Source organism: Giraffa tippelskirchi, chromosome 12 (assembly GCF_054371585.1).
Source record: "Giraffa tippelskirchi isolate mGirTip1 chromosome 12, T2T-mGirTip1v1.2.pri, whole genome shotgun sequence".
In the NCBI taxonomy this organism is placed as follows: domain Eukaryota; kingdom Metazoa; phylum Chordata; class Mammalia; order Artiodactyla; family Giraffidae; genus Giraffa; species Giraffa tippelskirchi.
The window spans coordinates 101,579,944-101,602,900 of record NC_137286.1 but is presented as its reverse complement, the minus strand read 5'-3'; the positions used below and the strand labels follow the sequence as shown (position 1 = coordinate 101,602,900).

The 22,957-nt window shown below is 47.2% G+C and overlaps 1 long non-coding RNA gene across 1 annotated transcript; it reads right to left on the bottom strand.

The window, feature by feature from the left end:
* Positions 1 to 19,084: 19,084 nt before the first annotated feature.
* Positions 19,085 to 22,957, bottom strand: LOC145529277 (uncharacterized). The gene is made up of 2 exons (XR_014071081.1): positions 22,818 to 22,957; positions 19,085 to 21,028 (listed from the first exon to the last, which is right to left on the bottom strand). It is a non-coding gene; the product is annotated as an uncharacterized LOC145529277 (long non-coding RNA).

The following is a 22,957-nucleotide window of genomic DNA, read 5'->3' as shown; positions in this document are numbered from 1 at the left end:
ACTTCCCGGGTGATTCAGTGGCTTTAGACTCAGTGCTCCCAATACAAAGGGCCCAGGTTTGATCCCTGGTTGGTGAACTAGGGCCCTCCTAGATGGTGCTAGTTGTAAAAGAATCCTCCTGCCAATGCTAGAGACACAGGAGACTTGGGTTCGATCCTTGGATTGTGAAGATCCCCTGGAGCAGGAAATGGCAACCCACTCCAGTATTCTTGCCTGGAAAACCCCATGGACAAAGGAGCCTGGCAGACTATAGTCCATGGGGTTGCAAAGAGTCAGACATGACTGAGCGACTAACACACACACACACACGCACACACACACACAGAGTCAATTGCTAGGCCCATTAGTAAACCCTAGTATTTTCTTTACCTTCAAGTATGTGCTTGTATATTCAGAACAGTCTCACAAAATAAAAGTTTTATGAGGTCAGAAATGAGGCTCCCCCAGCCCAGGCTCAGAGCTGGCTTCGTGGGGACTACAACTCCACATCCAGCAGGGGTCCAGCATGGTCTAGCAGGGAGGTCCAGGGAGCCCTGCCTGAAGCTTCCAGCCTGGCATACCTCAACTCTCACCCCACACTCTAAAACCCCTGAAGCTGAAGACTGCTGCTCCAAGGAGAACGACCCTGATCCTCTGCAAGGACAATAACCGAATATTCTTGTGTGGGAAGGAGAGCGGTTCAGTTCAAAGGGAGAAAAAGAAAAAGATGAAATACAAATGTAAAGATTTTTTAAATGTTCAGCATAAGAGCCAAGCTAACCTATCTTTGATTTACCTAACTTAAAAATACGTGCTCTGAAAAGCACTCAAACAGGCTTCTGGCCAAGATGGAATAATGGAGACCAGATTTATTTTACCACCTGAAATAATGAAAACCATATGACAAAGACATGGCACTCAATTTGCCCAAGAGAAATGAAATCACATCCATGCACATTCTAGAGCATGGATGTTTAGATTAGCTTTATGAGTAATAGCCAAAAAGTGGAATATTCACTGGAAAGACTGATGCTGAAGCTAAAGCTCCAATACTTTGGCCACCTGATGCAAAGAACTGACTCATTGGAAAAGACCCTGATGCTGGGAAAGATTGAAGGAGGGAGGAGAAGAGGACGACAGAGGATAGGATGGTTGGATGACATCACCGACTCCACAGACGTGAGTTTGAACAAACTCTGGGGGATAGTGAAGGACAGGGAAGCCAGGTGTGCTGCAGTCTATGGGGTTGCACGGTTGGACACAACTTAATGACTGAACAACAATAAGAACAACAAAGTGAAAACAGACCAAATGTCCATCAGAAGATGAGTGGATAAATAAACTGTGGTGCATCCATATGGTGGAAACCTCTGGAGGAAAAAAATGCTATTAAAATTTAATTAATGGGAAAGATAGGACATAAATAAAAAGAGATTCTGGAGAAAATTCAGTGCATGGGAATGATTGCCCTGTTCATTGTCGCTTAATTTGATGGGCAAGATGGAGAAGTGAGAAGAGCTCCCTCCTCTCTCAGCTCCATGGCAGGAGCCTTTGCAAACCGAGAGGAGGGTTTCCTTTCTGGGTTGGAAGTTGATGAATGGGCTTCCTGTGCTGTCATCCTCCTGTCTGGATGCAGCCAGGGGACCAGGAGATGAAAGTGTTTCTGTGTATGTGTGTGTGTGTGATGGGCGGGGAGGGGCTTAGAGGGGAGTATTATATAAGACCAGGATTCAGGACATCTCTCTGCTTTCTGTCTTGGGGGAGGCAGAGTGGGTCTCGGGACCAGCCCATAGACAGAGCATAGAACCTATCTGAGCATTATCAATAGTAGCATCAGCATCCTGGGTCAGCAAGCAGAGGCTAGAACAATTACAGAGGAGAACTGATAATTATGGAAGGAGACAAGAGGACCTAGCTCTTTCTGCCTAAACTTTCATTAGAACCTTGTTATCAGACAGTGAGTCAAATGCAGAGCTGTGGTTTGACAGCTAAAAAATAAAATAATATAAAATTAGAACAAAATACACAAATAAAATATAATAAAATAAAAAATAGCATAAAATAACAATCTTTTCAAAAACTAGAATTTCTGCCCGTGGCAAAATAGTAGCAAAGATGTGAGTCCACGATATGTTCAATTTTGCTGGTGGGAGTGTAAATTGTTAAAACATTTGGGAAGCAATTTGGCCTTCTCCTGTGTTGAACATCTGCCTTCCTTTTATTTCAAGCCACCCACCCCAAAATATACCCCTGAGAAACTCTTGCACGTGTGCCCGGGAAATAATGTTTGATGTTCATGATAACACTGTTAGTAAGAGCAAAATAAAACTATAAACAAATAACCCAAAGGCCGTAAACTAATGAATAGATAAATAAAATATGGAATATTTTTTGGCAATAAAATGAAACCCCGGTACGTACTACAAATGTGGATAAATCTTGAAAAGATTTTGCCAAATGAAAGAAACGAGTCACAAATTATGACTCCATTTATATGAAATGTTCAGACAGGCCAGTCTATAGAGACAAAGTAAGTCAGTGGTTGCCAGGGACTAGGATTGGAGAAACTGGTGAGTGACTGCTAATGGATATGCAAGGCTTCTCCTTAGGGTGCTGCATATGTTCTAAAATTGACTGTTGTGATGGTTATACAACTCTGTGAATAAGCTAAAAAGCCATTAAATTGTACCTTCTAGACAGGTGACTTGTATGGTATGTGAATTATATTTCAATTAAGCCATTTAATTTTTTTTAAAAAGCCCAGAATGCCCAAGAACAGGAAAATGACTATACATGCTGCTGCTGCTAAGTGGCTTCAATTGTGTTCAACTTTTTGGATCCTATGGACCATAGCCCACCAGGCTCCTCTGTCCATGGGATTCTCCGGGCAACCCACTAGAGTGGGTTGCCATGCCCTCTTCATGAATATATATACACTGCTACGACAGAGTGTCATACAACAACGGAAAATGAATGAACCAGTTACATGTGTCAACCTAGATGAATGTTGGTAACACTGGTGTAACACTGGTGGGTAACACTGATGAGAAGAGCAAGTCCCAGAAAGCACCTAGAGGATAGTCTTCTCACAAAGTTAAAACAAAATCAAACTGAGCAATCTGTTGTTTAGGGGTGAAAATATAAGTGATAAAATAGCAACAATAGAAAAAAAGGGAAAGGATAAATATGGGAGATAAACACGGGAGCTCTGAGTTGGGGAGGAAGGGGCAAGAGCCAGAGAAGCACCAACGGTGACAGGATCTCATGAATTACAAATTTTGACTAATCTGGGTCTATGCTCCTGAAAACCAAGCTGCTTCTTCCTCCCCTCCTTTCCCGCTGTTTCTTCCTTTTCTCTTCCTTCTCTTTTTCATCTTTTCCTTCTTCCTCTCCTCTTTAGTCTTATTTTCATTAATAGTATTGCTCAGTTGCTAAATCGTGTCCAACTCTTGGTGACCCCATGGACTGCAGCACGCCAGGCTTCCCTGTCCACCACCATCTCCCGGAGTTTACTCAAACTCATGTCCATTGAGTCAGTGATGCCATCCAACCATTCATCCTCTGTTGTCCCTTTCTCCTCATGCCTTCAATCTTTCCCATCATCAGGGTCTTTTCCAATGAGCTGGCTCTTCTCATCAGATGGCCAAAGTATTGGAGCTTCAGCATCAGTCCTTCCAGTGAAAATTCAAGGTTGATTTCCTTTAGGATTGACTGGTTGGATCTCCTTGCAGTCCAAGGGACTCTCAAGAGTCTTCACCAACACCACAGTTCAAAAGCCTCAATTCTCCGGTGCTCCGCTTTCTTTATGGTCCAACTCTCACATCTATATTAGCGTTATAGTAAAGCCAGAACCATGTTAATCACTATCTACATGGTTGCTAGTGTCTTTGATCTTCACCATGAAATAAGAATTATTGCATTTCCCACTTCATAGACAGGAAGCAGAGATTTAGAGGGGTCACACACTAGCAGGTAGTGGAGCCTAGATCTGACTTCATGCACATCAGACCGCTGAGCCCTTGTGGTTACTCTCCCCTACACTGACCACTCACCCCCTCCCCAGTCTTCCCACAAGACAGCAGCTCAGACTGGTGGACTCCATCAAGGCCATGAGCAGGTACCACCAGTGGGATCGGAGTTGGCTGTGGGCACAGGGCGATAAGGAATTCCCTGGAGCGGGGCTGCTTAGCATCAAAAGAATGGCTGCCATTTGGGGAAAGGAAATGGCAATGAATTATCAGCTAACTCAGGGACATTACATTACAAGCTAGCGCTGGAACAGAGCAACCTTCTAGGAAACAGGAAATGAGGTGCACTGAGGGCAACACCTCTACACCCAGCGTGCAGGCGTGGGGCCAGGGCTGACAGTGGTGTGTCACCTTTCAAAGGCATTTCCACTGGCTCCTGTTTTATTCAGTTAGAACTTGCCTTATTCTATTCTAAATTAAATGAAGAATTAAGCTGCAGCTGTCTTCTGCATTGCAGCCCCCTATCCCAGGGCATCCTCTCCTCGTTGATCTTCATTGTCCGAGAAGGTCCACGTTTCTCATCCACAATGGGGAGGCTTCTTTGAAGAAGCTTTAGTGAGCGTTCCAGTCCTCCTGGGCCACAGTTTGGGGCTTCATCAAAGAAAACACTCTGACCAGATTAGAACATCAATTAGGGAAGGGTAGTGGGGTGCTGGGTTAAGTAGTGTTTCCAGGCACTTGTCTTCTGTCAATCCTCTTTGGATAAGTTCAGTGTTCACACTAATTCTAAACCCACAAACCTCTTAATTTACTGTAATTTCCGTTTTTGGATGGAGGACAGGAGGAATTCTTGTACAGCACTTCAAAAACAAAAATACAGGCATTAATAGACCAGGAGGGCACCGTCCCTGGGCGGCCACTTAGCAGTTTCCCGCTATGTCCCGGAAGCAGTCCACACCCGCTGAGAGCAGAGGATGCTCTGTGGGTGGAGATGGTAAGTGTTCAAGGACGCTGGTACACCAGGATCGCAGTCTCAGAAGGGAAGAAGCTGACCCTGAGTCCGAACCATAGGTCACCAAGTGCATGGACCAATCTGTTTCCTGTATGAAATGGTCCTTATGAGCAAAATAAAGGACCCAGTTCTTATCCTCCAGAAACCTGTACTGCAGCTGGTGACCTGATACCCTGATTTGAGGCTTGCTCAGGATTACTCAATGACCCCGCCACTTCTCTGAAAGCAGACACTCCAGCTTCAGAGTTCAGGAAACGTTTCTTCCTTGATACCATTCCACTCTTGTTCCATTTTCACTATTGCTTCTGTATTTGGCATCCGAGTTTCAGAAGACACAGCTCACTTGAAGACATCACACTGAGTGACACGAGGAGGACACAAAAGGACAAATATTGCATGATTGTACTTATATGAGGGACCTGGAATAGTCAAATTCATTGAGGCAGGAAGTAGAATAATGGTTTTCAGTGGCTGCTGCTGCTGCTGCTGCTAAGTCGCTTCATTTGTGTCCAACTCTGTGCGACCCCATAGACGGCAGCCCACCAGGCTCCCCCGTCCCTGGGATTCTCTAGGCAAGAACACCGGAGTGGGTTGCCATTTCCTTCTCCAATGCATGAAAGTGAAAAGTGAAAGTGAAGTTGCTCAGTTGTGTCTGACTCTTAGCGACCCCATGGACTGCAGCCTACCAGGCTCCACCATCCATGGGGTTTTCCAGGCAAGAGTACTGGGAAGGGGGCAAATGGGGAGTTAGTATTTAATGTTATGTTGAGAATTCCCTGGTGGCTCAGATGGTAAAGAATATGCCTGAAATGCAGGAGACCTAGGTTCGATCCCTGGGTTAGGAAGATCCCCTGAAAGAGGGCATGGCAACCCACTCCAGTATTCTTGCCTGGAGAATCCCATGGACAGAGGAACCCAGCAGGCTACAGTCCACAGGGTCGCAAAGAGTCGGACACGACTGAGTGGCTGACATTTTCATGACAATGATGAACAAATTCTGGAGATGATGATGGTGATGGTTGCACAGCGATGCAAATGTACTTAGGGCCACTGAACTATACACTTAAAAACGGTTAAAATGCTAAATTTTATACTATGTATATTTTACTACAATAAAAAGTCTCAGTTCTTAATGATAAAAAAAAAAAGAAGAAGAAGACGGAGTTCAGGCGGAGCTTGATATAGGTCTTCACGGTTTAAAGACGATTTACTCAACTGGACATGCAATCATGAGCACCATGGGGGCGCCCCGTGAAGTAGCAGCGGTGCTCACAGTCTTAACTGGGCTGTGGTCAGAAGCAGCCGCAGGCACTGGACGAAGGCCTGGGAGCTCCTCCCACCGGTCTGGAGTCTAGAGAGGAAACAGAGAGGCAGTGCGCCGAAGGCCAAGTCCTGCCCGCCAAAGCCAGGGCAGCGTTGGGTGGCTCACACATGTGAAGGCTTTGAAATAAAGAGGGTCTGATCTCAGGGAGACAGATGCTGCTTGCTTGCCTAATTAGCCATTTTGGAAGAGAAGGTCGCATCTTCAGCCCTGGAAGCATTTCCAGGTTGAGGGAATTCTCCCCACCCCCCTACTACCACCCCCCAGCTCGAGCAGGCACTGCTCAGAACCGGGGCCCAGCGGTCTACCTGGCTGAATGCGAGGACACTGAGATGCTCTTAAGCCATAAATCAGTGTCATAGTCACAGGTCTCCATGGCAACCTTTCACACTAAAAGAAGGACATTTGTAAATATGCATGTTGCAAGCCTTCCCTTTTGATTCAAAATATCAGCCTTTTGAGAACAATTTGCTTTGCCAGCTGTGCCCTGCTGCGGGAAGAGTGAGGGCCTTCTGGCTTGCCCACTCGACTTCCAGGTGGTCCTTTACTCCTGGGCTCACTGGAATCAAGTGGTAGATGTGCACTGCCCTTCCTTTCTGGGCCCAGCACCCTGTGAGGGGCTGGAGATGCAGAAAGAGGGTGGGTGCACCCCGCCCAGGGGTCCCTCGGCACACTGCATCTCCTCCACCTGGTCCCAGACCCTCAGGGGACCTGAGCACTGGGTGTCTGAGTCATGGAGCAAACTGTCTTGCCTGTTCCCCTACAGAAGTTTCGCTAAGGTGTGCACGAAGACTCAACTGCGGAGCTTTAAAATTTATGAACAGCTGATCCGGTGCAAAATTCTCTTGGTATTTACACTGGTTTGATCCCTGGGTCGGGAAGCTCCCCTGAAGGAAGAAACAGCAACCCACTCCAGAATTCTTGTCTGGAGAATCCCATGGACAGAGGAGCCTGGTGGGCTACAGTCCAAATGGTTGCAAAAGAGTCGGCCACAACTGAGCGACTAAGCACGCAGGCACACGCCATCCGGCACGCCAGTCTTTTGGTATTCACCCAGAGGAGTGAAAAGCTTATGTGTACACAAGTACCTGCCCATGTACATTTATAGCAGCGTTATTAATAATTGCCAAAACTTGGAAGCAACCCAGACGTCCTTCACTAGGGGAATGGATAAATAACCTGTGGGGCATTCAGACAACGGGATATTATTCAGTAATAAAAAGAAATGAGCTATCAAACCACAGAAAGACATGGAGGAAACTTAAATGCATGTTGTTAAGTGGAAGAAGCCAGTTTGGAAAGGCTGCATACCGTATGGTTCCAACTGTTTGATATTCAGGAAAGGGCTAAACTACAGAGACTGTAAAAAGGTCAGTGGTTGCTGGGGTCTGTCAGGGGCTGGAAAGTCAGAGCACAGAGAGCTTTTGGGGCAGTGGCAATACTCTGTATGACACCATAATGGTAGATGCATGTTGTTATTATACATTTATCCAAACCCACAGAGTATATAACATCAAGGGTGAACCCCAAGTATAAACTAAGGTCTATGGTTGATTGTGATGTGTCAATGCAGGTTCATCACTTGTAATAAATTTACCCCGCTGGTGGGGTTGCAAAGAATCGGACACGACTGAGCGATTAACACACTTTTATGTAATAAACAAGGACCTACTATAGACCACAGGGAACTCTGTTCAGTGTTATGTGGCAGCCGGGATGGGAGGGGTGTTTGGGGGAGAATCAATACATGTATATGTATGGCTGAATCCCTTTGCTGTCCACCTGACTCCATCACAACATTGTTAATCAGCTATACTCCAATATATGTGTTAATCACTCAGTCGTGTCTGATTCTTTGCTACCCTATGAACTATAGCCTGCCAGGCTCCTCTGTCCATGGGATTCTTCACGGCAAGAATACTGGAATGGGTTGTCATGCCCTCCTCCAGGGGATCTTCCCAACCCAGGGATCAAATTCGTGTCTCTTATGTCTCCTGCATTGGCAGGCTGGTTCTTTACCACTAGCACCACCTGGGAAGCCCAGACCTCCATCATAGGGGGTATTATTAATAAAGTCAGAGTGGATCTTTAGTGGTCACAATGAGCATGCCCCTGCCCTAGGATCTAGCGGAGTGTCTAGGACCTGGTGGACGCTCCGCAAAAATGAATACAATATAGAGCTATTTTCGGAATCTCTCTCTCCCGCTGTCTCTGACCCTTTCTGTCTTTCTCTGCCTCTCTCTCTCCTCTGGCATCCTTCGTGTCTGGAGTCAAAGAGGTGTCCTTTGTGTTTCTGGTCTGGGAGGCAGCGTCAGGGGACAGAGGACACTCTGATGACCACAGCCGGGCTCCAGGGCAAAGCTCCGGTCCACGTGGCCGCGCCAACCCTTTCTGGGCACTGCCTCTGGATACAGTCACTTCTTTGTTGCTACTGTCTGAAACTTCACAAAATTACTCCCTTGGATTCACCCAAAATACTATTTCTTGTCCCAAAATAGCTTCTTAACAGCCACACCAGCATTTTTGACCTCCTGGGCTGTAAATTTCTCCCAAAGTCACAGCGTCATGAGAATGAGGGCATTCTTAGATCTCGTGGAGGCCAGGTCCGGTGTGCCGAGATGCTTCAGGGGCCAGAGACGAGAGCCACATCCTCAGGTCACACTGAGGTGACTTACGATCAAAGCCAAACTCAGGGCGTGGGGGGGAGAGGCCCAACCTGAGGGAGGCCCCATCCTCACGACTGTGGGGTCTCCTTCCTCCCTGTTGCCACCCCTGTCCCATCTGAGACATCAGTCCTCCTGATGCTTTCCCAGCCTCAGAGTAAAGCATGGCTCTTCCTTGGAAGAGGAGATCAGGGAAGGGAAAGGAGGTGAGGTCAGGTTTCAGTTGAGAGGCTCAGGGAGGGAGGGTGAATCACACGGGGGCTTTTAACAGGGTTTCCGATGTCTTATCCACGTGCTTGCAGTGAGCGGTGTGGAGTGAGGCTGGCAGCCACACCCAAGCACCAAGAGTCCAGCCACCACCTCCTGCAGCTATTTTTACTGTGGGAGCTTTCCTGCAAACACAGTCAGAGCCCTGCGAACACAGCTGTGTGTCCCATGCTGCCTCAGCGCTGGGGGTCGAGGGATGGGGTCGGAGGGTAGGGGGTGTGGTGGAGGCGGAGAAAAGCCAGGAAAGCCGGAGTGGGCCCAGGACCCAGGGACAGCTGGGATTTGCTCGGGGAGAGGCCCCCTCGGTGGGTGTGAAGCGCTGCCTCCTATGCTTTATTTCAGCATCTCCCCTCCCAAGGTCTTTGCTCTGGGGGTTCAGAAGTGCAAGATCAGATAGAACGCAGGTGAGAAAACTGGGGACCAGTGAGGTTCTCTGTTCTTAGTGAGAGTGTTAATCGCTCAGTCATATTCTACTCTTTTGCAACTCCATGGACCTTAGCCCATCAGGCTCCTCTGTCCATGGGATTTTCCCAGCAAGAATACTGGAGTGGGTTGCCTTTTACTCCTCCAGGGGATCTTCCCAACCCAGGGGTTGAACCTACATCCCCCTGCGGCTCCTGCATTGGCAGGGGGTTCTTTACCACCGAGCAACCTGGGAAGCCCAGAGGGGTTATGTTCAAACCAAAGTCAAATCCGAGCCTTCCAAGCAGTGCGGTCCCACATGGACAGAGTCAGCACCATCTCATCACCCTCCTACCCCCAACCCTGGGATGCAGTCCAGTCTGACTCTGGGCCCAAGAAAGGCTCTGGGAGAGTTTAATGTATCAGGAACCAGGTTTAGTTGAAAGTTTTGTTATGTCTCCAACATGGACTGCTGTTGTGTCTCAACAGACACACCATACATACTTGGCTTTGACAGGAAAAGGACTGCTTAACCTAGAACATAAAAGCGTAAGAAACGAAGTTCTGTTCTGTGGGGAGAGAGAGGCCCCTGTGTGGTGGGGACAGGATCCCGTCTCTACCTGGTGGCTCAATAAGCTCCTCTCTCCAAGGCAGGGGAGAAGCTCGCGCTGGTCCAGAAAGAGTCAGTCCCTTGTGCAGGCTCCAGACAAATCCGAGTTACATTGAGACAGTTACTAGCCCAGCGTCCACTGCCCCTCTTCCTCCTGTTTTGATCAGAGGGTTTCAGATCCATCCCTGTTTGTGGGAGAATATTTTTAGTTTTTTCTCTGTCTCAACCATGCCTCCAAGTGATCCCATCAGTTTAATGAAGGAGAAAAAAAAAAAAACCAAACAAACCAGTAATGATGCACAGCAAAACCCTCAGTACAACCCTGGCCCCCGGGGAAAAGAGAGGATTTGGATTTTTATTTTAAACAATTTATCCAGTGGTTGCTTTAGAATCACCTGGGGAATTTAAAATAATCTCTGTACTCTGGACACTGGGCTCAGAGTTTTGTTTATTTATTTATTTTTTAACTCTTCAGATGATCCCAAAGCACCACTGAGTAGAGGACAAGTGATGTGAACTAGTGTTTTTGCAGGTTTCTGTGCACGTGAGTCATCTTGGGGGGCTTCCCTGGTGGCCCAGACTGTAAAGAACCCACCTGTAGTCCAAGAGACCTGGGTTCAGTCTCTGGGTTAGAAAGATCTCCTGGAGAAGGAAATGGTAACCCACTCCAGTATTCTTGCCTGGAGAATTCCTTGGACAGAGGAGCCTGGTGGGCTACAGTCCTTGAGGCCCCAAAGAGTTGGATACGACTGAGCAGCTAACACACTTTCACTTTTTTCTGGACTTCCAAAACCTAAGATATTCTAGAACAAGGGCACCTTGGTAGAGCATAGGTCCAGTGATTCCCAATCCTGGCTGATCATCAGAATCACCCAGGAACTTTCTAAAAGTTCATGTATTCCAGGGCTTTACCTAAACAGCCTGTCATTCAGCATACTTTAAAATAGCCAATTTGAGTTCTGACGGATTCAGGGACCTAGTCCACCCTTAGCCTCACCTCCTGCCCCCTCACACACACGTTTTATGGAAGAAGAACCCTAGGCATGGGATACCCTGTGATGAATTGACATTTTCCTGCTGTGAGAACTGACTGAGCCAGAAAAATAAAAGCCTGAGTGAGCAATAGGCAGACCTCCTTCCAGGTCACAGCGTTTGGGGAGCTGGGTTCTGGCTGATAAATTCAGGTGAGGTGTCTGCCTTGGCTTTGTTGGCTGACAGGCTAATTTTATGAGACAGTAGGACAATGGTCAGGTACACGGATAGCTAATAAATAAGGAGGCTTAGCCCAGCTGGAAGAGAAGATTTTATGCTTGTCCAAGGCGCCATGCCCACACACGGGAAAGGGCAGCGATGCCCCTCCCAGCTGCCCACCTCTCCAGGGGAGCTGGATGCTGCCCCGTCATGGTTTTCTCTCCTCTTCCGATTCTCCAGAAATCCTCACATCCTTTCAAAGACAGAGGGTGACAGTTTTTAAACAAATCCCAGCCAAGATCCTCACCGACGACTAGAAACACTTCTGCTTATTCCCCAGTGACTTTCGGCAGCCCCCCCAGCCCCTCATCTGGTCAGGAGGTTCCTGTTCCGTCTGCCTGTGTAGATCCAGCTCTGCTCACAATGTGAGAGGGAGGCAGGCTACTGCCAGGCCTGCTCGATGCTTCACACCCAGACCTGGGACCTGTGCACCCCCAACCCCGCCCAAAATCCACTGAGAACACCCTTGAGTAGATCTTGGAGATATCGTCATAGTTTTTTTTTTTCCTGTAAAATTTATTTATTTAGTTTTGGCTGCTCTGGGTCTTCACTGAGCAGGCATTCTCTAGTTGCGGTGAGCTGGGGCTACTGTCTAGTTGCAGTGCACGGTCTTCTCATTGCAGTGGCCTCTCTTGTTGTGGAGCACTGGCTCCAGGCTCATAGACTCAGTAATTGTGGCTCCTGGGCTCTAGATCACAGGCTTAACAGTTGTAATGCATGGGCCTACTTGCCTGTGGCATGTGGAATCTTCCCAGACCAGGGATGGAACCCGTGTCCCCTGTGTTGGCAGGAGGATTCTTATCTACTGTACCATCAGGAGGATCTAGTCATAATTATTAAAGTAATTTTTTTAAACCACTAGACTCTTCCCTGTAAGAATGCTTGATTTTTTTTTGTTAAATTAAGCACACACATTTCATTTTAAGTCTTAACCCATATTTAATTGTCCATCAACGTATTTCCTGAGCACATACAATGCATCAGTAAACACCATATTTGTATAGTTTAATGCCACAGTCCTGCTGGGTAGATATGATGGCTGCATTTTACATAGAAAGAATCTGACGTTTAGAGATCAGGAGCTATTTGTCGAGATCACACAGCCAGAAACCCATTTAACTGTGGCTTACAGCCAAATCTCTCTGGCTCCAAAACACCTTCTCCTTCCCCCAAAATCTGCCTTCACAATGACAGCCCGTTCTCCTTTCAGAGAGGGAGGAAGGCTGCTAGTTGTAATTTTTAAATGAAAGATGTTTTCATTTAAAGAAAAATGGGAAAAGACAGGAGAAAGTCAAGACAAGCATCAACAGAAAGTGGTTTCAACACATAACAACTTAATACTCATAACTGACCAGCAGACCATAAATCACTAAGCTAAAAATTCATCCATCTTAATTCCTCTGAGATGTCTTCCGTGACTCTCCAGTCTAACGAGGGTGTGTGTCCTAACCTTTCACAGACACCGAGCGTCTCCTCTTCTGCACACACCAGCACCCCTGGCTGTGTGCCAGGGGCTCCCCTGTTCTCGCCACCCATTTCTGGGTGGACAGTTGAGCAGGACAACAGAATGATCTGTGTCACATCCCTTTTAGAAGGACTTGTACTTCCAGGTGGGCTTCCCAGGTGGCGCTAGTGGTAAAGAGCCCACCTGCCAATGCAGGAAATAGGTTCGATTCCTGGGTTGGGAAGATTCCCTGGGGAAGGACATGGCAACCCACTCCAGTATTCTTGCCTGGAGAATCCCATGGACAGAGGAGCCTGGCAGGCTGTAGCCCATGGGCGTTGCAACGAGTTGGACACAACTGAGGGACTTAGCACGCACGCATACATACTTCCAGGTAGTGGCTTATTTCTTTAAAATAAGCCTCGTATTTTGCAACTGTTTAAGATTTACAGAGAAGCTGCAAAGACAGTGCAGCGTTCTCATCTGGTTTCCCTTCATGTTAGCATCTGCGTTACCATGGCTAATTATAATGTGCAGTCATTTTTATTGATTGATTTTTGGCTGTGCTGGGTCTTTGTTGTTTCATGGGCTTTTCTTAGTTGCGGCAAGTGAGGGTTACTCTTTGTTGCTATGCATGCTTCTCATTCCCGTGGCTTTTCTTGTTGCAGAGCAGCACGGGCTTCAGTAGTTGTGACTCTGGGCTCTAGAACACAGGCTTAGTAGTTGTAGTGAACAGACTTCGCTGTTCTGCCACATGTGAGATCTTTCCAGATCAGGGATTGAACCCATGTCCCCTGCTTTGGCAGGAAGCCCTCTCTGGTAATTTTTAAAGTGATTCTTTTCTCTTTCCCTGTGGAGTGTGGTCATGCAGTCACAAGGCGTCTTGGGAGCCCCAGCCTTGGTTGCCTTGATTCCTCTGGGTCTGAATTTTCAGGGCACCGGGTGGCATAATAGGGTGGGTTGGCGGGGGTTTCCTGGGAGGGTTAAATGGGGCCATCCCAGTGAAAGCCGCCAAGATGGAGCCTGGCATGCTTGTTGAGTATGAGCCTTGTACTCTGCCTTGAAGCAGCAGTTTGCATCATCCCCCTGCAAGGCTGAGCCACACCCTAACTTTTGTTTATTTAATATATTCTGAGTATTTGTCTTCTTCCTGCTGCCTTCCCTCATCCTTTCCCCATAAATCCTGTTTGACAAATTCAGGCCAAGGGCAGTTGTTCTCAACAGAGAGATGGCTTCCTCTTTCGGATTGCATCTTTCAGAGTCGACGGCCGAGCCAGGTGGGCCTGGCCAAGCTGAGGAGCGGCCCCCCAAGCACAGCTCATGCCTCCTGAATTTGCAAGCAGCAGCGGCGAAGCTCAGAACTTGAAGAAATTGCCAAGGTGGTACAGAATTGAAAACATTTCCACATGGTTCATGTTACTTGCGGCAGTGGGAGGAAGGAGGCAGGGGGAGGGGGGAGCGGCAGCGGGGGGTGGGGGGAGTGGGGAGGGGCTAGAAGAAGAGAAAACAGACATAATTAGGAAGTGTGGGCTCCAGACATTTCCCTCCCCTTCCTGATTGATTTTATGTCCCCTGAGCTGGATGCCAAGCTGGATGCCAAGCTGGCACACAGGTTTTAAGAAATGAATGGGGTGCTTGAGGCCTCCAGAATGAAAATGACTGTCTTCAAGTGCACACTCGGTGATGGGGGCAGGGGGCATCTCCTCACACACAGACGCCCTGTGAACAAGAAGCCTCTCTGGGCTCTCCTCACCTCGCCCACCATGTCCTGGAAGCCAGCAGCTGCCTGAGGGGAACCCGCTTAGGGCTGTGTCTGAGTAATGAGCCTTCTTTTTAAGACCTTCTCTCTTGTTTATCCCAGTCCATTCAGAGGATCCCACTCAATGTGAGTAGCTGCTCAAGCCTTGTTAAAAACAACTGTCTTTATTCCTTAATTAGCACAAGAGAACTTGAAATAAAAAATATTTACACGTGTTGTTTTTTCTTTTCTCTTACTTTTTTTTTTGTAAATACCAAACAGGGTTGTCCTTTGATACTCGTCTTTCCCTGCGTGCCCAGTGTTTTAATTGGACCACTCCCTTCATTTCGGGTCTTTGGCAGCAGGACTGTGTGGGTGGAAGAGGTCTGAGCTGTCTCCTCCTCAGCCAGGCGGAGCAGACGGCCAGGGGAAGCGGAGAGAGGTCTTTCTAAAGTGGGAGAAACAAGTCACAGAAGAACTGTCACACTCCCACTCGCAACTGATATTCAAGTCGTATATGGAAGGGATCAGGGCTTCCCCAGTGGCTCAGTGGTAAAGAATCCACCTGCAATGCAGGGGCTACAGGAAACGGGAATTCGATCCCTGGGTCAGGAAGATCCCCTGGAGGAAGGCATGGCAACCCACTCCAGTATTCCTGCCTGGAGAATCCCCATGGACAGAGGAGCCTGGTAGGCTACAGTCCATGGGGTCCCAAAGAGTCGGACACCACGGAAGCAACTTAGCGTGCACGGGGAGCCAAAGGCTGTTGTTGCTCAGTTGCTAAGTTGTGTGTGACTCTTTCTGACCCCATGGACTGCCATATGCCAGGCTTCCCTGTCCTTCACTATCTCCTGAAATTTGCTCAGATTCATGTCCATTGAGTCGGTGATGCCATCCAGCCATCTCATCCTCCGTCGCCCCCTTCTCCTCCTGCTTTCAATCTTTCCCAGCATCTAGGTCTTTTCCAATGAATCAAAGGTTACACCTCAAGATTTTGAAGGGAATTGTGGCTATCTCAAAAGTGATCATGGATAGAAGGTTCTAGGAATCTAGGTATCCCCTTCTCCCAACACACTTTGAATATAGCTTGAAAAAAGTCATTGTTTATCGTGACCAAAATGTTTCTATCTGTAACCTGTTGAAATGAGAGTTGACCAAAAATCCAGAGCAAGATACAGAAGACAGAGATGTTTCTTGGCACATACAACCATGGGTGTGTGGGAAACGGCCCTGAGTTTTACCTGTAAGTTGCAAAACAATGGTTTGGGTGCCTGCTTCTTCATTCCTTCCCAGCAAATGTGAACTCTGGCAGACTCTTTTGCCCTTTCTTCTCTGAGAGGTGCAGAGTTCCAAAGAGGAGGGTGGAAAAGGAGAACGGTCAAGGATCAAGGTTCAAAGGAAGGACACAGGCGAGAAAAAGAGAGTTGGTGAGAACAGCTTTGGCCCAGGAGTTAAGAAATCTGAGTCTGAGTCTGTCATCTGACACTAAACAGCAACAATAGTAATTTAAAATAACACTAGCACTTACTGATGCCAAGCAGGGCCCTGGGGGCTCCCTGGCACAGAGGCCTGTTTGTCCCCCCACTTCCTACAGGCAAGACTCCAGCCTCCGAGACCTTCTCTGAGTCCCAACAGTCCAGTCAGCTGCTGCTCGTTCCTCCTTCTCACACTTTCAGCAACATTACTGCGTATCAAGTACCTAATACTCTCAACATTACCGGGACTTGGAACTTAACTTGCCCAATGGAATGAGGGAGAGGGGTGCACTTTTGGGCACACACTGCTGATGAGGAGGCAGTTCTAGATCTCTGAAAAACAGCCCATGGTCATACCAATCCCAGAGGCCGATCTGGCATTTATGATCACGATGCTGCCTTGCCTCCCTGGTGCATGGGGACCATTAATGCCCCTTTCCTCAGCCTCTGTCTCTGTTGAGACAGCCTCAACAGACATTTTCAAAGCCCCTCCCAGGCCTTCCTTCAATCAGCGTCCATCCTACCTTCTCCCACTCGCCCTTTCCTTAAGACGTAGTATAAGAAGGTAGCATCCTTGGCTGCTTGAGGCTGCCGGAGAGAAATGGGAGGTGAGCGTGTAACACCTGACATTGTCTCTTCACACCACTTCCTGGGTCCTTTGAGAGGAACCTTCACATTTCAAGCGAAATATTTGGGTTCATCAGGCCCTGAGCAGAAGACCTCGTTGGACATCCCTGTAGGTGAGCACTGAGGTGTAACAGAGTGTGGGAGCCACACTGAGACACCCAGAGAATAAAACAGCCACGGATGAACCTTGAAGATGTTACGATAAGTGAAATAGACCCAACACAGCAGGGCAAATACTGCATGATTCCACTCATAAGAGTTGCCTAGAGAAGCCGAATTCCCAGAGACACAGAGGAGAATGGTGGTTACCAAGCCCTGGGGGAGGAGGAAGCAGGGGCTGGTGTTTAATGAGCACAGAGTTCTGGTTTGGGAAGATGAGAAAATTCTGGAGTGGTGATGGTTGAACCCTGTGAATGTACTTAATACCACTGAACTCCCAGCTTAAAAATGGTTAAAATGGTTAATGTCATGCTAAGTGCATTTCCCACAATAAGAAAGAAAAATGAACATATCAAAAAGTATCTTATTGTTCATTTATGATTATATAATATGCCTTTGTTAAAATTAAATACAGAGAAGTATAAAAATCAAGACAAAGCAATTTGTACCAACTAGATTTAACTCTCATTGTGACTTCTATCCAGTCTTTTCCCTTTGCATGTCTCTATCCATCTAATATGTATACAGAAACTCACATATTTGAGTTCATAATGTATAAGCAGTTATTTTCCCTTTACGCTATATTCTGAGCATTTGTCAAACAATTGAGATTTACTTGTAAACGTAATGGTAATGGCTGCATCCTAGTTCGGGCATGCTGTAATTTCTGGAGCCCTCTCTTTGTTTTGGACATTAGGTTTTCTGATTCTTTTACTTTGTAAATAGTGTTAATGCAGTCATCCCAGTACACTCATCTTTGCCTGACTCTGCTTATTTCCTTCTAGAAATAGAGTTACTGGGTCAAAGGACAGGTTATATTCTTGAAAAACTGTTTCATTGTTTCTGTGCATGTGTTTGTGAACTAGTTTCAGAAGCCCTTTCCCTGTCCTTTGTTCGTCTGGGGACTGTTTGAAGCCCCTGGGGTCTCATCCTCTTTTGGTCCATGCTGGCTGAGTGGTCCTCACATTTCTGCCTCCCTAAAGGTGCCTTTTAGGGGAGATGTGTTTGAATGTTGACCAGACCCTAGACCAAACTTAGAGAGCTGAGCAAAGGAGGCCATATGGGCAAAATCGAAAGAAATAGGGTCTGAGGTTTTGTTTGTGCAAACGTGGCTCCTTTCTCACGGGAAGGTGTGAAGGTAGGGTGAAGCGCAGCTGCCCCGGCTCCGTCCTGTCCTGGATTCGCTAATGCATTCGGTGCACTTCTTGCTTTGAAGGAGGAAGGAAAGTGAAACCTTGCTGAAACTCTTCTGGCTGCTGGTCCACAGGGGGTTAAAAATAGCCTGAACCACAGCATCCTTTGGGCTCCCCCTGCGTTCTGTCACTTTCTCGTTCTCAAGTGACACACACAGACCCACCCCAGGAGAGGACACAGTGCATCTCTGGCATCTCTGATCCCCAGGCGATTTTGGGCTTCAAAAGCCCTTCTTGCATCCTTTCCTCATGGCCGCCTGACTCTTTCTCTCACTGTTTCCCGACTTCTCTGTACCTCCCTCCCACTCTTCACAGCTCAGCTCAAATGTGATTTTCACATGGAAGCTTTTGCGACCCTTTCAGACTAGATCAACACTCTTAACGCTTTTTTCATAGAGCTTTTCACAATTTGTAATTATCCTAATTTGGGTAATCGTCTGGCTGATGTATCACTTAATGTTTTCATTCAACAAATATTTTTTAAGTGCCTCTGTGGTGTGCCAGGAACTCTAATGTTTGCTGGGGTTATAGGGATGAGCAAAATAGATTTGGTTTCTTTTCTTGTGGAGCTGACAGTCCAGTGGGAGATGTACAAATAAAAATCTGACTGCAATTTTCAACAAGGGCTATAAAGAGAATTGAAGGTGGTACAATGACAGAGATTGACAGAGGAACCCCAGCCGTGGAGTGTCCTGAAGGCCATCCTGAAGACGGAAGAGTGGGAGGAGATAGCTGGGAAGAGTCAGGAAGAAGATGCAAGCAGAAAGTGTCCACTGGAATTGGTAACCTGTAGGATGCTGGTGACCCTGACCGTGTTTCTCAGAGGGCAGTTGGTTGAGGAGTGAATGGATGGTGAGGGTTTAAGAAGTTCGTACACAGGAAGAGCAGTTTGGACTGTACAGGGGAGATAGAAAAATCGGGTAGATGGAGAGAGAGAAGAATGGCCAAGGGAGGAATTAAAGTTGATTTTCCATATTTTCTTTCTTTCTTTTTTAAAAAATGGTAAGTAGTAGAAGGTGTTTATAAGCTGTGGGGTGACTCAGGGGAAGGGAAGGAGAGACTTAACAATGCTCAGAGAGGCAATAAACGGAAAGCTAAGTCCTTGAGAAGACAAGATGGGATAGTATCCAGAACAGAGATGAATAGATAGGACTTTTATAGGAGGAGAACCACCTCATCAATTTTTAACATTTTATTATAGAAAATTTCAAACGTATAAAAGCAGAGAGAAGAGTATAATGAAACCCCATATACCCATCACCCCAGCTTCAACACCGAGCCAATCGCAAGTCATCTGGATTCACCCAATTTAGCACCTCTTTCTCAAATTATTTTGAAACAAGTCCAAGACACTAACTTTTCATCGGTAGGGACCTTAGTGGTATCTCTGAAAATAAGGACTTAAAAATTACAACAACACTATTATCTCACTTAAAAAATTGATGATTTGGGGCTTTCTCAGTGGTCTAGTGGTTAGGAGTCCACCGGCCAATGTGGGGGACACGGGTTCAATCCCTGGTCTGGGAGGATCCCACATGTCACAAGCAATTAGGCCCGTGAGCCATAACTACCAAGCCCACGTGCCCGGAGCCTGTGCTCCGAAGTGAGAGGGGCCACCACAGTGAGAGGTGCTCACACCACAATTAGAGAGGGCCTGTGAGCAGCAACAAAGACCCAGGGCAGCCAAGAATGAACAAATACCTCTTTCCAAAAAATTAGTGATTTTTTTTTAACATCGCCAAATATCCAGTGTTCAAATTTCCCTGACAGTTTCTTATATGATTTTTGTATTTTATGGATGACTTGTTCAAATCCAAACCACACAAGATGCACACAGCGAGTTCAGCTGATACACTTTTTTAAGTCTCTTTGGACCTCTAGGTCCCCACTTCCTCTTTTTTTTTCCCTCTAACATCTGTTAAGAAACCAGGGATTTTGTCCTGGTTTTCCCACATTCTGGATTTTGCTGATCACACACCTAAGGTGTGATTCGACACATTTTTTTCTCACTTGTAAATCTTCTGAATGGTCCGTTTACATTTCCATCAAAGGCTTGATCAGATTAAGGTCCTTGTTTTTGCTTTTGGAGAGGAGAGAGGCAAGAACACATGGAAGGCACCGCTGTATGCTTCCTCTTCCATCACACGGAGAGGCAGCGTGAGGCCTGCGTGTCTTGTATCTGGTGATGTCAAGATCAGCCGGTGGGTTTGTTGTTATCGGCCTGCTTCACTCACTGTAAAGTTTCTCATCAGCTTTCCACTGAGTGGTTTTAGCAGTTACTGATGGCCGTTGCCTAGATTCACTGTTTCATGAGGCATTACAACATGATACTATTCCATCACTCTGTTAGGGGGTGAACTGTGCCTCCCCAAATTCATGTGTTGAAATCCTAATGCCCCTCCATATCTCAGAATGGGACTTTATTTGGAAATAGAGTCACGGGGTCGCACAGAGTCAGACACGACCGAGTGACTAACACTTTCACTACACGTGCCCCTCATTCTGGTCAACAGAATCAGGCTGACTGTGGCTCAGAAGAGAAGACGAGGACCAGGGGCAAGGCTGCGGGCAGGTCTGAGCATTGCCAGCTTGCAGAGGGCCCTGCACCCAGCTGTGAGCGGACAAGACCGCCGATCAGCCTCTCAGCCGTGGCCTTCCAGCATCACGGGCGCGTGGTGAGCAGATGTGGACTTGACTGCTCCAGGTGCACATCCAAGAAAAGGAAAAAAAAATCTATCGGATTGTCCAACAAAAAAGGAAAGCTTCTTTGACTTTCAAGGGCTGTTCTCAGGAGCCAGCAAAGTGGACAGTGTGGCTCCGCTCTGGCCCCACCAGACACTCGGTCTCCTTAGTAACTTGAAGGGGCTGTAGCACGTGATCGCCAAGTGAATCCAGCCGCAACATGCTGTGACACCGATTCTAAAACCGTTAGGAAATACACACACACATGTGTACATAAGTATGTACAGATATAGTTTTTCTTTGTAAAGTAGGCCAATTAGTGCCTTTCAAACTCGTGGAAAAAGTACAAAAACAAAAGTATTTTAAGTGGCCAGATGGCTCTTGTCTTAGCACACTGCGGGGATGCCCCATGGCCTGGTGGAAAGAGCTGTGAGCAAGAACGCTTATATCTGGGTTCTAGCACCATCTCTTAGACCAAGCAATTCCGGGTTATTAGGTATGTGACTTGACATGTCTGACTCTCATATTCCTCACCTACAAATTTTTTAAAAGTTGGATTACAAGAGCTCTGAGGTGAATCATTAGTGGTTTTATCCGTAAGTAGGACCTGCTGCAACCTTCTCTGTCACCCTTCCTCCAAGGTGAGGAGTGATGGCTGACCCACCGTCTGAGCACCGGAGTTCTGCAGCTGCCAAGTGATGTGGGTGGGGATGAGCCAGGACCCAAGGGTGGTGCAGAAGGGGAGGTCCCTACCTACCTTCAGGAGCTTTTATGTTGGTGTTATTGGTTGTATTTTATTTAATTCATGTAGGAGCCAGTTCCTGCCTCAAAGTCAAGTGTCTCAGAAGAAGGAAACCATGCCACGGGGGTGGAGGACCGGAGAGACCCAGTGTCTCTTGACTCTCAGTGCCTCCTGCCCCAGCTGGACAAGTCCCTGAGAGTCTGCTTTCTTGGATGGAGCTGAAATTCTTTTAAAAATGCCCCACTCCAAGGTGGAAGACGATGCTGCTGACAGTGAAACCTACACAAATCTAGAAAACGAGAATTTAGAGAAAAGGTTTGGAATTCTCAAGTAAAACGTAGAAAAGAATAAACAGGACCAAGAAGAGGGGAGGAGCAGGAGTTGAGACCCCAGAAAGCGACAGGAGGAGGCAGGGAGAGACGTTCTGAGAACAGGGAGCAGCTCCAGGTGGGCTGAGCCTAGAGTTAGCCAGCCTGGCCTCGTCCGCCTGCGCCCAGTGAAAGGCTTCGAGCAAGTGGACTGTCTTGAAATCGTATAAGCAGGCGACGGGAGGAGGGGGTGGGACTTGGGCTCACTCCCCAGATCCCACTGCTGATGGAAACCAGGGTGGAGGAGATGCTTGGAGCAGGGGCTGGGGGAAACCTCAGCCTCTCCCAGCTCAGTCACTCTTTTGTCCCACCCAGGGAAACAGCTCCCTTGTCATCAGCTCTGATGTGCATTATTATTTATTCTTTTTAAAAAAAGATTTAAAAATACTATTTTTACCCGCAGCACATTTTTTTTTCTTCCAAAGGAACAAAAGGATCACAACCCACACGCTCCTCAAACTGGCAGCCCTGAGCAAAGGCAGAGCTGGGATTAGCATAGGGAGGGAGCTCCAGCATCCCATTCCCACCCCACCTCGTTCCCACAGAAAGGAAACCTGAAGGAACGCCATGGGCTTGCTCTTGACGCTCTCCTGAAACACACGAGCAGGAACAGGAGGCAGTGATAAGTGAGAGGGCTCCACAGCCAGTGTGACCCTCAGTAGTACTTTGGCCATTAATAGTTAGGGTTATAGTTCTGAGAAAGGAGGGGTCCCTCTCTGTCTCTCCTCTCTCTCTTTCTCTCTGTCTCTCTTATACACAATCGCACACGCAGACACAGCCTGGTAGCCAGGTTTTTTCCACCACAAAGAAATTTTGCTCATTCACATTTCATATTTCCAATGTCCCTTAACATGTCCTCTAATTAAGCATTTCTGGGTCATTTGGTAGTTTGGGAAAGGCTGAAATATATACTCACTGTTTATATTTTTCTCTTCCTCCAAACAGCTAGCACTTAGGGGTCTTGTTCAGTAACATCCATCGGGGGTTCTCCTTGTTTGCCCATGTGACAGGACAGGCCAGAGCTGGGCCATGAAGGACTTACCTCTGATGTGTGCC